The 15513-nt window shown below is 42.5% G+C and overlaps 1 pseudogene across 1 annotated transcript in view; it reads left to right on the forward strand.

The window, feature by feature from the left end:
• Positions 1-15513, forward strand: part of LOC111172877 (oligosaccharyltransferase complex subunit OSTC pseudogene) — a 69530-nt pseudogene that overhangs the window by 26029 nt on the left and 27988 nt on the right. The window contains exons 2-4 of the transcript XR_016394134.1: positions 5272-5391; positions 10643-10754; positions 10841-14435. The product of XR_016394134.1 is annotated as an oligosaccharyltransferase complex subunit OSTC pseudogene (transcript). The remainder of the gene's footprint in view (positions 1-5271; positions 5392-10642; positions 10755-10840; positions 14436-15513) is intronic.

Here is a 15513-nt window from a genome sequence, read left to right on the forward strand (position 1 = left end):
CGAGAGGAGAGGCGATCACCAGAACCCAGTGAGAGCTGTGGGGAGGGGCTGTGACCTGGCCCAGAGAGGCCACAGGCGGGGAGTCCCCTGGGGCACAGAGCAGGGCGGGAAAAGGGTGGAGAGGGAATCTGAAGGGGCAAACGGAGTATCTAGTAAAGGCAACAGGTGCAAGAGGAAGAGGAGCAGGTAAGAGGGATGAATCATGGGTCAGGGCAGCCACGTAAAAACAGATCGCCTGAAGCACAGGGTGTCCTTCATTTTCTCTCCCACCAGCCCTCCTTTCCCTGTTTGCTTATGACTAATTGTGTCCCCTCCTCCACGTCCATCTATCGTCTCTGTGGTTCTTCTGCCACTTGTCCCATCCTCTCTGTGGCACCGTCACAAGTCCTTGGAGCCAAACCAGGGCAGCTCTGCTGAACCTTCGGTGAATCTTCATGCTCTGTTTACCTTAGGAGCACAGGCAGGGCAATTTTTAAGTTTTCATTTTAAATAGGCTCTATTTTTTGAGAATAGTTTTAATTTTCCAGAAAAATTGAGAAAATAGCACAGAGAGTTCCCATATTATCCTCACCGCCCTCCCCAACAACTACCCTTATTATTACTCTCTTCTGTTAGCATGGCACATTTGTTACAATTAATGAACCAATAATGATATATTATTAATTAAAGTCCATACTGTATTCTGATTTTCTTAGTTTTTGCCATCAACCCAAGCTGTCTCCATGCCCACTCTGTACTCCATAATCTGGCTACCTGTTTCCATACATCTTCCTCCAAGCTTTCAAAAGCTAATAGAGAAAATCCTGAAACTGGGTGAGTTGTTCCAGTCTGAGGAGAGAACATCTAGAAGCACTAACAGTCACAAAGCAACCTACAGGTGCAAGGGATTATCGACAGCCTCGACCCAGTCCTCAACCTCTGGGCACTCCCCTCCCTGAAGCCATCACATAGGGGTCCCTTCAGCCCTTCATCCAACTTCCCCTACTGTTAATACCTTACATATCATGATACAGTTATCAAAACTGAGAAACTAGCATTGACAGGGGACTATTAACTAGACTTTGTTCAGATTTCACCAGTTTTCCCGCTAATATCTGACTTTTTCTGTTCTAGAATCAAATCCAGGATACCACGTAGGATTTACTTGTCCTGTCTCAATTTTCTCCAATCTGTGACAGCTTCTCAGACTTCCCTTGTCTTTCACAACCTTGACACTTTTGAAGAGCATTGGTCAGGAGTTTTGTAGAATGTCTTTCAATTTGGGCTTGGGTTTGATGTTTTCTCATGACTAGACTGGGGTTATCAATATTTGGGAAGAAGACCCCAAAGGGGAAGTGCCTTTCTCATGACATCATATCAGGGGGCTCATGATATAAGCATGATATATTACAGATGATATGAACCTTGGTCACTTAGTTAAGGCGGTATCTGCCAGATTTTGCCACTATAAAGTTACTAATTTTCTTTTCCATAACCTTCTTACCAGTATGTCACTAAATCCAGCCCACACTCAAGGGGAAAGAAATTAAGCTCCTTCTCTGGAGTAAGGAGTAGCAAACCTTTGTGGGTATATGTTAAACACACCACAGTAATTAATTAATATCTTTGGGTGCATGCGTTGAGGCTATACAAAGATCCTGTTTCTCCTTAAAGTTTCACCCACTACTTTTCACATTCCTCAGTGGATCCTGCCTACAGCAATTACTACTATGGGGCTTTAAAGGTAATTTCTGATTTCCCTCATTCCTTCCACATTTATAATTTGGAATCCTTCTGTAAGGACAGTTCGTCTCTTCTACTCATTTATTAATGAATTCAATCATTTATTTATACCACTATGGACTCATGGATCTTTATTTTTTCTTTGAGTTATAATCTAATAATATTATTATTAATTTTGTTGCTCAAATTGTTCCACTTTTGGACATTAGGAGCTCTTTCAGATTTGCTCTTGTGTCCTTTTGGCATGCCCTCATCCTTTTTTGTGTTTTGCTTTGTTTTAAGCGGTACTTTACTTTCTGTGTCCCACAGTCTCTTTGTATTTTCAGCTCCAGCTACTCCAGCTATGGAATCTGCCATTTTTCCAGAGGGTGTTCCAAGGCATTTTAAATTTCCCTGCTGATATGCTAGTGGCTTTATTTAGGGCCTGCTGCTTTGCCAGGATCAGAATCCTTTCCTTACAGGCAACTCTCACAGTCGTAAAGAGTCTGACAGAGTCATTGTCCCTACCCTGGCACGTAGTAGTTGGGCACACAACTATGTAATCCTCAGTGTTCTCTTCCATAAAATGGGGAATAATCGCACTTCCTTATGGGGTTTGTGTGAGAATTAAACGAGAGAATGCATGTGAAGCTGTTCACTTGCCTGTCATAAGTATTCAATAAATATTTTTTTATGATAATGAAGATGCTGCTGCTTCTGGTAGGGGCAATCGGTTTTAAGGGCATGGACTCATGGCAGATGCCCAGCTATGTAACCTTAATAAAACTCTCTGCACCTCAGTTTCTCATCTGTAAAATGGGGATAACAATAACCATCTCATAGAGTCTTTGTTGGATTAAATAATATACACAAAGCACTCAGAACTGGGCCTAGCTTATAGTAAGTACTTGTTAACTGCTAGCTTTTTTTTTTTTTTTTTTCTTTTTTTGCTGTATGCGGCCCTCTCACTGTTGTGGCCTCTCCCGTTGTGCTCCGGACGCGCAGACTCAGCGGCCGTGGCTCACGGGCCCAGCCGCTCCGCGGCATGTGGGATCTTCCCGGACCGGGGCACGAACCCGTGTCCCCCGCATCGGCAGGCGGACTCTCAACCACTGCGCCACCAGGGAAGCCCTAACTGTTAGCTATTATTGTTTTTGTAATTATTATTATTATTGAGTAAATCTCTGGTTCCTTTGGTGTTATCTTACCCATAATTGGTAGGCCAAGAATTATGGTAGAAAAATTAAACTATGTACAAACTATGAAATGTAAAGGTAATAGGTGGTTAACAGCATGCAGTTATAATCCTTAGAAGGAGTATAGCTGAATTTGAATTCATAACTATTTCAATCACAGTCATGTGCTGCTGACATTTTCTCCTCTGAGGTGTTCACAAATGGCTGAGACGGAATTAATTCACACTCATCTCACGATGATGCATTTGGCTCAAATGGCGTGCGGCTTTGGGGAAACTCTTTGTGAATCCATCAGAGTTGAACATTAAAAAATGATAACTACGATCAGCCAATGCTGAGGGATCCATTTTGTGGAAAAAAGAAATGGAACCAACACAGTTAGACACAATAATTAGGACACACGGGAGACTGCTGACAATTTGGAGATATTTTCTTGGAGAAAATATCGAATTACTGAATGACTTGTTTTGGGGAGGGGGAAGGTCTTTATTGATAAATAGGTTACAGTGAAATAGAGTGATAGTTTTTAGGAGACATTAGTAGATAATTAATTTGGCAATTTATTACTGCAGAGTGACAGTCGTGGCCCTCTCCTCTGAGCACGTGAAGTCAAATACCCAAAGGTACCTTCTGCTCTGTCTGTGGGATACAGTGTCATGAAAACTCCTGCCCTCCTGCTGAAAACCCCAGTGAGTTTTCTCGTCAAGAACTGTCAGGCTTTTCTCACTATTAGTGTTACAGTGCAGCTGAAGCTCCGCTCAGGGAAGAGTGTGGAGGTGTGATGCTGTGAGGGAAGGCCCACTGGCTCAGGCTGGACACACAGGATTCCCTCCCCTTTCTCTCACCCGTCTCAGTCCCCCACTCCCATGCCCAGCCTCCCTCATACCCTCGGGGCACTCCTTGATGCCAGGTGAGTTATTCACTGGATGCATGCTCCCTCAACTACAGCCATTTGTGAACAACCCTCATGATTTTGCTTTATCCACAAACCATATGGATTATGATTTATTTACTATTTTTCTTTTAGTAAAACATAATGCCCACGTTAGCCTCATCCTGACCAACAATATCTATGGAGCCACAAGTCTCTCATGACAATGAGGTCAGTGACCTCAGCCAATGGCTAGGTGGGGTCTCCCCTCTCAATGAGGAAAAATCCACCATGGCCTGGCTGGGAACAGGAGCGGAATGCACAAGGGCCTAGAGGAGAAACCGGGCTCTCTTCATGGAGGCAGTTTTCTCTAAATAAGAAGACACTGGCAGCAAGCCCTTCTAACACAAACGGGCACATGTCTGTTCACCATTGACAAACATTAGGGTTCCTGAGGTCCAAGAGGGTGAAAGGCGAGGTGACTGAGAAGAGTGAGGGTGAAGGTTGTTGAATGCGTCAGGGGTCTGCAGGGTGGAGGCAGGCACGTCGGGCCTATAAAACCATCTCGGGGCACTATGGTAGGAGCTCACTATATGAGGTGGTGGCCCCTAGAGTCTGTTCCCGTGATTCTGCACTGCACGACTCTCTGCTTTGGTTACTGCCCACTGTCAGGAAGATGGGGGTATTTCTGGGTAAAGGCTTAAGGCTGACAAAGATGCCAAGCTGCAAACACTTGGATCCCATCAACATTAGCACAACTATTAGTAATAATGTTTTGTTTTGTTTTGTTTTCTGGAGCATAACATACCAAAGACTCTGAGGAATTCTGTAGTAAAACAACAAAGAAACAACGGGGTTTATTTGGCTTAACTGAATGTTTCCTAATCCTCACTATCTTGACACCCAATCTTTGATTCATAACATTCCCTCTTCTCACATGGTAAGCTTTTAAAAAATGATGGTGAAATACAAGTATCCCAGTTAAAGACAATTTTGCAAGAATTTTGTGACAGTCCCACAGGTCCCTGGAGTCTCCTCCAGGGTATTGCTAAAACAGTGTTGGGAAATATGGCTTTCACTGTGGTCTTGCTGGAAGTTGGGGTTAAGCTATCCTGTTTTCTTTTCTCCTTAGATTGGGCCATAAATCTCAGAAGATATAATAGCTTACATTTGTATGGAATTTTATAGTTTACATCATCACATACATTACCTCAGTTTCTCCTCACAACAACCTTGAGGGTAGGGATTATTATTCCATTTTATAGATGAAGAAATGGTCTCAAAGAGCTTCAGTAACTCATTCGAGGCCTAAAACTAGCCTGAGGCAATGCCAGGGCTTAAGTCAATCTTTTTACTTCAGATCTGGTGAACTTCCTGTATTTCTAATTTTTTTTTTCCCTTGAGCACATCACTTTGTTTTTTGGTCACATCAGACTGTTGGCTCTAAATTCCTAGGATTTGGGGTTGTAATCCCCTCCCCCAATCTGAAATACTGTTTTCTAGTGAAGCCTTGAGGATCACCAGGGGAAGGCACTGACGATGGTTCTAGCACCTTGAGGGCCTGGAGGGCACCTGCAGGGACGTCAAGGGGCTCAAACCCCCTCGAAGAGGCCCAGGACACAGGTGAGCTGGGCATGACCTGGGCCTTTTGCTCCTTCACCTAAAATCTTTCCCACTCTCCACCATGCCTCAGGGCCGAGAGCGTCCAAACATTTTCTGTAAGGAGCTGCAATGTTGCCTCTTACTTCCCTGACCCTAAGGGAGGAGCCATTCGCGTGAAAACTTGATTTACCGAAAGAGCCTCCTCGAAACACCTTTGCTCGCCTTTAACCCGTTTGGCGGGTGTCACTGGCTCAGTGTTTAACGATTCCGGGTCCAGAAGCGCCGAGACACAGGCGGCCAGCGCGGCCAGGGCCTCAAGTGTCACGGCTTCTAGCTCCCTGGGGAGGAAAGGGGTCTTCACCTCCGCCCGGTGCCCCGTTCCCTGCAGGGCGCGGGGGAGGGAAGAAGGAAGGAGGGAAGAGAAGGAGGGGGAGGGGACATGGCAAAGAGAGAGGGAAGGGAGGGTAGGAAGGGAGAGGAAGGGAGTAAGAGTGGGAAGAGTGTGGGTGCTGGGAAAGAGGGAGAGCCGGAAGGGGAGGGGAGAGGTGGAGGCGGAGCGGAGTTGGGGGGAGGGAACGCGAGCCACGGGGGGGCGGGGCTCGGGGCGGGGGTTCCTGGCCACGCCCTCCCGCCTGGGCCCCCGGAATTCTGGTCGGGCCCGCGGAAGTCGTACGAGGTGGCTGGTGATCGCTTGCGTACGTCGAGGGGAGCGCCAACTCCTGTTTTCCGGACGTCCCCGGGCGGCCTGGGGCACAGCTGGGGCGTCGCGGCCCGGGGAAGGGAGCGGAAGTCAGCGTCGAAGCCGCGGAAGGAGGGGCGGCTGGCGGAGGGCCCGCAGCCCTTGAGGCCGGTTCAGCTGCACTAGTGACCGAACGCGGGTGTGAGGCTGGAGTGTGGCCGCGCGGTGCTTTCTGTAGAAGGCATTGGCCAAGAGCGCACCTAGCTTCAGGTGCTCGTCTGAATGGCGGGAGCCCGATGGCCCGGGGTTCAGTGTGACTCCTCCGATTCCCCAACCAGCCCCTCTCCAAGGGGCTCCCATATCTGAGAGTGAGGTCTGCATTTCTGTGGTCCTCATGTGGGAAACTGTCAGAAGAAGTGCGGGGGAAACTTCCAGGTTAAGGTGTGTGAATGCGAACATGTACCGAGGTATGTGAGCCGGAGTGTGCATCCATGAAGAAGAATGTCTTTGTTCCAGGAACCCCTCTCCCCAAACTTACACCGAGTGGTGGGGGTGAAAGCGAGGCAGTGTGTCCGAAATCAAAAAGCCAGGAGGTCCCCTGGGAAGCCGTCTTCCAGTAGGACCGAAGTGCTGAGCATCTTTGAAGAATGGTCCAGACACCTTGTCTTCCTTCCTGTCCTGCCCGTGGTGATCTCCTAGGAAGCCTATCGTTGAATAGTCATGTTTATTGCATTTGTTTTCCTTTCTTGCCTATTACTGTCTCTTCCCGACCCCAGGTAACAAGCTCATACTTTCGTTTCTGCTAACACTTAATTGGATGTCTCCCCTTATTCTTTGACTCCCCTGGGCTTTTGGACACTTCATAGAAGGCAGTGCTGAGTCCAGCTCTGGAGAAAGACTTTGATTGAATCTCATCTCCACCACTAACTAGCCCTATGCTTTGAGGCAAATTACTTAATCTCCCTACACTGCAGTTTCCACCACTGTGAAATGGAGATAATAATAATACTCACCTTACCAGGTTGACTGGAGGATTCAATGAAATGATTCATGTAGAGTTTATCTAGTCTTATCTGTCAGAGCCATGAGCCCCCTTTCTCCTAAGCTACCCTGGGTATCCCCTTTTATGCACCCCATTATTTTGCCACCTAATCCATTAAGCAGGGGGTTGCTTGACATGTTTTCTTTGTGTACATATAGGTGGATTGTTTCCTCAACCTGCTTTTTAAGTTCTTTAAACATAATGTCATTTCTATGTATACTCTGACACCAATTTGATACATTTCACATAGCTTGTGTTCAATACATGTGGATTGAATAATTCATAGAATTTATCTGATACCTAGAGAGAGATTTTTCTAGAAAATTTGAAGTTATGAAAAAGGAAAGCTCTTCATGGGGCAGGGTAAATAGAAAAAACTTAATAGATGAAGTTATCTTGTTCATTATCTTGTTCATAAAAGGTATCATTATAGTAATTTCAGTTATATAAAGAAAACTGTAAAAAAGACAATTGGAAGTGAACATGACAAAGTATAGAGTTGATGCCCTGCTGGAGTAGAATTATGAGTGGTTCTTTTTCTCCTGCTTTATACTTTTTAGTCCTTTCCATGCTTTTCAGAGTATGTATTACTGTGTTACTTAGGAAAAGTACTTTATATAATTTAGGTTATAAAAATGATCATATTTTGGATACTTAGAGATGGAGGGGAAAAAAATCCTGAGAATAAATCAATAGTTTTCTTTTCTTCTTTTTCAGACTAGTGAATCTTTTCTGATTCGTGCTAGAAAATCAACTGATTAGTTTGAAGTATAAAGACATCTCCTTTTCAGTGACCAGAATACTTGTCTTGCCTATTTAGGCACTTCCTTTGAAGGATCAAGATCCAAGGCAGGGAATGAAAATCATAGAAGGGTTCATATTAAATCCAGAGTCAAGGCAAAGTGGTCTTAATGGTTATTTCACCCAAGCTGTAGCAGTCTAGTGAATTTTGACCTTTCCAGTGATTTTCTTTTTTGGCTCAGAGATGCACCAGTGCCGTTCTGCTTGTATTACTATAACTTTTTTTTTTTTTTTAGTTAAAAATGCTTTATTGCTAAAAAAATGCTAACCATCATCTGAGCCTTCAGTGATCATAGTCTTTTGTGGTAGTAACATCAAAAATCACTGATCACAGATCACCATGACAAATATAATAAAAATGGAAAATTTTGAAATATTGCGAGAACTACCAAAATGGGACACAGAGACATGAAGTGAGTGAGCAAATGCTGTTGGAAAACACTTTTTTTTTTTAATTTCAAATTTGCGATTTACTTCAAACAGAGTTACCTTCTGTTTTTATTGAAAATGAGGACAACAGCTTGATTTATTTGCACAGTTATTCTTTCATTCAACAAAAATTTACTAAGCATGTACCAAATGCCACACCCTGTGCTGATGCTGGGAATACCGGTCAAGACCTTGTCCTTATCTTCCAGGAGGTTAGGGTCTCATTGATGGACATGCATATATAAATAATGATGTTATAGAGAATTATCACAGGAGCTTTGATACGTCCATGAGTAGGCAAACTTACAGCAGCCAGTGGGACACGAAGGAGTAGCCCGTTGTAGTGGGGCAAGAGCACAGTGAGAAGGAGGAGACAGGAAAAGCTTCATAGAAAACTAGTTATCTGGGCCGATTACAAATCTTTAGCTTATAAGTGGGTAGTCCTTCCTGATGTGAAACTATTATTTTTTGCATACTTTGCCCTAATTATGTTTTCTTATATTCTCTGATACATTAAGGGCATGCTTTGTGATTCCTTACTTGATAGGGGCAGTGAGTTTATAATGGTCAAGTCCTATTCCACCATATTCCAAGGACTGGCCAAAATTTAAAAATATATAAGTCCTTTTATTAGATATGATTGAGGCTTAGAAAACACCTTAAACCTTAAACTTTTTATTTTTACTTAAAGTGTATACATTCATTCCCCAGTCTTTAGGTGTTGGGCTCACTGTGGGTCCTCTGATTAAACTTACTCATAGTTTTGTCTTGCGTTAGTTCCACTTTTTTTGTTTTTGTTTTTTTGTGTTTTTTTTTTGCGGTATGCGGGCCTCTCACTGTTGTGGCCTCTCCCGTTGCGGAGCACAGGCTCCAGACGCACAGGCTCAGTGGCCATGGCTCACGGGCCCAGCCGCTCCGCGGCATGTGGGATCTTCCCGGACCGGGGCACGAACCCGTGTCCCCTGCATCGGCAGGCAGACTCTCAACCACTGCGCCACCAGGGAAGCCCCCACTTTTTTTTTTTTAATAAATAAATAAATTTATTTATTTATTTTTGGGTGCCTTGGGTCCTTGCTGCTGTGTGTGGGCTTTCTCTAGTTGCAGTGAGCGGGGGCTAATCTTCATTGTGGTGCGCAGGCTTTTCGTTGCAGTGGCTTCTCTTGTTGCGGAACGTGGGCTCTAGGCGCACGGGCTTCAGTAGTTGTGGCTCACAGGCTCTGGAGCACAGGCTGAGTAGTTGTGGCTCATGGACTCTAGAGCGCAGGCTCAGTAGTTGTGGCCCATGGGCTTAGTTGCTCTGCAGCATGTGGGATCTTCCCCGGCCAGGGCTCGAACCCATGTCCCCTGAATTGGCAGGCAGATTCTTAACCACTGTGACACCAGGGAAGCCCTAGTCCCACTGTTGAGTCATTGTGTTCAGGATTTCCAGCCTCTGTTTTTCTATAGTGGAGAGAGAAAATAAAGACACTTGTAAAACAATTATAAGTGGGGAGTTTTTTAGGCTTTACAATTTTTTTCTTCATCTTTTACCGTTTTCTAGCTCACAACTAATTTGACATCAATTTTTATTATTTATTTTTTAGTGACCTGCCTTTATAGAGTCTTTTCAGAAATCATTCAACTTCATTTTTATATCATTTTTCATGTCCACTTTATCTGTTTTGAGTTTTTTTCTTTTGCACTCATTTCATTATTTTATGTAATAGACATAAACACATTTTAGAATAAATAACTGATTCTAAGCATGCAATTCAACTGTTCTGTAACGTTTCATTTAAGAAATGTTAGTCATGACCCAGTGAATTTATTTCAACCCAGTAAATTGATATGAAGACCTACAATTTGAAAAATACTGTTTTAAAGAGTAGTCACCTAGCATTCAGTGCGCCTGGCATCAGTGGGGGTTAGAGAGGGATAGAGAGTGAAGGTTAATCCAGTTAGTTAGTTAAGCATTGTTTCATTAAGAGGGCTCCTACTATATTAAAATTTTGTTGGATTAAATTTCTGGGTCAACCACCAGGGTTTGGAAATCTCCTTGCACTCAAGTTTTGGATGTGTGGCTTGAGTTTTAAAGAAACCTGGCCTGGATCTAAAACTCTCAAGCTCAGGGTTAGTGCCAATGACCCACAGAGTTCATGTTATATAGTTAACCAACCATGACTGAGCCATTTTAAGGCCATTTTTATTATATCCTTTTCTACGGCTAGAACAAGGAAGTTAATTGATAAAATGTCTAAGCTAATATAAGAAAACAGTTTTCCTAGTTTGTGACAATATCTGGGCTTCTGAGAACCTCCATTTAAGTCCTGTATTCTTTCCAGGGACACAGCACTTGAAAGATATTTGATGGTACCAGAAAAGGATATGGCAAGCAAGAATATTTAAGTTGAAGTCAAGACCTTCCTTCTTGGTGGAGCTTCCCAGATAAAAAAGGTATTGGAGGCTATCCTGCCAGAGAGCATAGTAAAGACAGATGGGTATTTTCCTGGGTTGATAAATGTATTTACCCTGATCTGCAGGACTAGCTCTCAGAAGTTTACCCCTTTTCAAAATGCCTGTTGTTCACGGAAGATGTGGCCAGGGAAGGATGGACCATCTTTGGCAAAATATCTGGGAATACCTGCCTGCAACTCAGGTACCTCTAACCCCTTTTAAATGAGGGCACACAGTGTGATGTTCTTCATTTTTGAGGATGTTAGGCCTGGAACCTTAGGTTTGGTGTGGAGATTGCTTGGAAATAGGGCTTGTAAGGGATATGCACTAGGCATATCTCCTGGCTTCACGAGCTGTTTTTCTAAATCCTGAGATGGAGCTCCCTCTTGTAGATATAGAGAGAACACAATAATATCAGAGAGAGAAGCCAACCAGTTCTGCAAACAGGCCTAATGAGAGGTAATCACAGTTGTGTAGTCCCCAAAACTCACATTGTCAATGCAACTAGAATGATGAGGTTCTCAGGGACTGATTCATGCTAGCCAGACTCACTGAAGTCTTTTGAACAGAATGCCAGTTCGCAATGGGGAAATTCATCTCCAGTGATCAGGAGACTCCTATTTGTTCTCCAGGACCCTCACTGCTAAATCCTGTGTACCTGGGGAACCAGAAAGTTGTTTGGTGATCTCAGAATCACATGAGAGAAGTGGATGGTCTTATGGGTTGAATTGTGTCCCCTCCAAATCCTTATGTTGAAGTTCTAGCTCCTTGTACCTTGGAATGTGATCTTATTTGGAAATAGAGTCATTCATTGCAGATGTAATTGATTAAGATTAAGAGTAGGGTGGCCCATAATCCACTATAACTGGCATTCTTATAAATGGGGATGGCAGAAAACTTAAGTTGTTATCAACGTAAAATATACTGTTATAGATGTAAGTTGTTATATGTAAGCCACATGGTAACCACAAAGCAAAAACCTATAGTAAATACGCAAAAGAGAAAGAGAACGGAATATAGGCATACCACTAAAGCAAGTCATCAAACGACAAAGGAAGAGAGCAAGAGAAGAGAGGAACAGATAGGGACTACAAAAACAGCCAGAAAACAATTAACAAAATGGCAATAAGCACATACCTATCAGTAATTACTTTAAATATCTATATAACTGGACTATATTCTCCAATCAAAAGACATAGAGTGGCTGAATGGATTAAAAAAAAAAGACTGAGGGCTTCCCTGGTGGCGCAGTGGTTGAGAGTCTGCCTGCCAATGCAGGGAACACGGGTTTGTGCCCCAGTCCGGAAGGATCCCACGTGCCGCGGAGTGGCTGGGTCCGTGAGCCATGGTCGCTGAGCCTGCGCTTCTGGAGCCTGTGCTCCGCAACGGGAGAGGCCACAACAGTGAGAGGCCCACGTACGGCAAAAAAAAAAAAAAAAAAAAAAAAAAAGACCTATATGCTGTCTACAAAAGACTCACTTTAGATGTAAGGACACACAGACTGAAAATGAAGGGATGGAATAGTCTGTGCAAATGGAAACCAAAAGAAAGCTGGAGTCGCTATACTTATATCAGACAAAATAGACTTTAAAACAAAGACTAAAAGAAAAAGAAGGGCATTACCTAATGATAAAAGAGTAAATCCAACAAGAATTTATAACACTTGTAAATATTTATGCACCAGCATAGGAGAACCTAAATATATATAGCAAATGTTAACAAATCTAAAAGGAGAAATAGATAGCAATACAATAATAGTAGGGAACTTTAATAACCCACTTAAATCAATGGATAGATCATCCAGACAAAAAATCAATAAGGCAACATTGGTCTTAAATGACATGTTAGACCAAATGGACTTAACAGATATTTACAGAACATTCCATCCAAAAGCAACAGAATATATTCTTCTCATGTGCATATACATTCTTCTCTATCTATTTTTCAAGATAGAAAATATGTTAGGTCACAGAATAAGTCAATAAATTTAAGAGGATTGAAATCATATCAAGCATCTTTTCTGACCACAATGGTATAAAACTAGAAATTGATTTTATGAAGAAAACTGGATAATTCACAGATATGTGGAGATTAAGCACCATGCTACTGAACAACAAATGGATCAAAGAAGAAATCTAAAGAATAATTTTAAAATCCCTGAGACCAATGAAAATTAGGAATGTAACATATCAAAATCTATAGGATGCAGCAAAAATAGTTCTAAGAGGGAAGTTCATAGCAATAAATACCTACCTCAAGAAACAATAAAAGTCTCAAATAAACAACCTAATTTTACACCTCAAAGAACTAGAATAAGGAGAACAAATGAAGCCCAAAGCTAGTAGTAGGAAGAAAGTAAGATTAGAGTGAAAATAAATAAGAGACTAAAAAAAAAAAAGGAAAAAATAAAGTAGAAAAGATCAATGAAACTAAGACCTGGTTCTTTGAAAAGATAAACAATGTTGACAAACCTTTAGCTAGACTCACCAAGAAAAAAAGAGAGAGGACTCAAATAAATAAAATCATAAATGAAAGAGGAGACGTTAAACTGGTGCCACAGAAATGCAAAGGATCATAAGAGACTACTATGAACAATTATACACTAACAAATTGGACAGCCTAGAAGAAATGGGTAAATTCCCAGAAACATACAACCTGCTAAGACTGAACCTTGATGAAATAAAAAGTCTGAACAGACCAATTACTGGTAAGGAGTAATCAAAATTCTCCCAACCAACAAAAGTCCAAGACTGGACAGCTTCATTGCTGAATTCTACCAAGCATTCAAAGAATTAATACCAATCCTTCTCAAATTCTTTCAAAAATAGAAGAGGAGGAACTCTTCCAAGCTCATCTTCCGAGGCCAGCATTACCCTGATACCAAAACCAGGATTAAGGATGCCACAAGAAAGGAAAATTACCGGCCAATATACTTGATGAACATAGATGCAAAAATCCTCAACAAAATATTAGCAAACTGAATTCAATAATACATTAAAAGGATCATACGCCATGATAAAGGAGGATTTATTCCAGGGATCCACAAATCAGTCAATGTGATACACCACATTAACACAATGAAGGATAGAAATCATATGATCATCCCATTGAAGGAAAGCATTTGACAAATTTCAACATCGTTTATGATAAAAACTCTCAACATAGTGGGTATAGAGGGAATGTACCTCAACATAGTAAAGGCCATATATGACAGGCCCACAGCTAACATCATACTTCATGGTGAAAAGCTGAAAGCTTCTCCTCTAAGATCAGGAACAAGACAAGTGTGTCCACTCTTGCCACTTTTTAGTCAACATAGTACTGGAAGTCCTAGCCAGAGCAATTAGGCAAACAAAACAAAACAAAACCCAAATTGGAAAGGAAGAAATAAAAATGTCACTATTTGCAGATGACATGATATTACATCTTCCTTCTTCTGTTTATACGTTCTTTTTTCTGATAGGTCAATGCCATGTATCATATCTCAATTTTCTTTGCCATACTCCAGGTATGTCTTACAGTACACCTGGGTTGCTCCTGCCAAGCACTTACGCGTACCACCCAGGCTATTCTGTTTTAGTTAATGAAAGAATCAGCTGCAGGCTGCTGATTAAAAGAGACAAATGAATACACCAAAAAGAAAAGCAGATTTGTGACCCCTGCCGCTCAGAATTTTGATCTGTAAGTTTATGGTGGGACCCAAGGATAATCATGTTAAATAAGCATCATAGGTGCTGTTAACCTCACTGATTATCTGTTGATTTGTGCTAGATTCTTTCTTAGAGCATAATCTAAATTCCAGGTTCTGGAGACACCCAGCTTGGTCCAACCTTGGTAGGTTGTACTCTTAGCTTTAAGGACTTAGGCATTCCCCAGCTAAGAGTTCAGAAGAAGAGTGGGTATCCAAGCCAGTCCAATTTGTTCATTCATTCATTCAACAAATTTTTGAGCATCTGCTATGAACTAAATACTGTTCTAGGGTCTGGAGATACATCAATAATACAAATAGATACAAACCCCTTACATTCTAGCTGGGAGTAAACAGTCAACAAATCAATAAATACACTAGGTGAGCAGTGCTATAGACAAATACAAGCAGTGTAGAAGGATTGTGAATGCAGAGGGTCTGTGGGCATTACAGTTTTCAAAGGCGTGTCCTGGGCAGGCCTCACTGACAACATGACTTAGGTGGGCCATGTGGTTCTCCAGAAGAAGACTGTCCCAAGCAGAGGGGACAGCCAGTACAAAGTCCCCGGTCAGAAGCTGAGCACACCTGGCCTGTTAACAGAAACAGGAGGCCAGTGTGCCTGGAGTGGTGTACGAAAGGGAGGGAGGTGGCAGAGGCTGAGGTCAGAGGTTACAGGGGAGTCAGATCATGTCCTTACAGGGCATTGCAAGGCCATTGGCTTTTACTCCAGTGAGATGGGAATCAATTGGAAGATTCTGAGCCGTGACATGATCTGACTTATATTTTTAAAGTATCGTTCAGGCTGCGGTAGGAGGGACAGGAGCAGAAGCAGGGAGGACCAGTTAGGAGATGACTCCAGTAATGCAGGTGAAATGTTGATGATTGGCAATAGGGTAGTAGCAGCAGAGATGGTGAGAGGTGTTAGATGTTGGATAAAATTTGAAGGTAGAACCATTTTCTGACAGATTGGATGTGAACGTTGGAGAAGACAGATGTCAAGGAGGACTCTAATCAGGGTGAACCTTACAATTCTTGCTTGGAATGCTGAACAGAAGCATGTCCAAATGAGGA

The sequence above is a fragment of the Delphinapterus leucas genome, chromosome 8, assembly GCF_059928025.1.
Source record: "Delphinapterus leucas isolate spDelLeu-1000000601 "Yukka" chromosome 8, BTC_Dleu_Yukka2, whole genome shotgun sequence".
NCBI classification, from domain to species: Eukaryota; Metazoa; Chordata; class Mammalia; order Artiodactyla; family Monodontidae; genus Delphinapterus; species Delphinapterus leucas.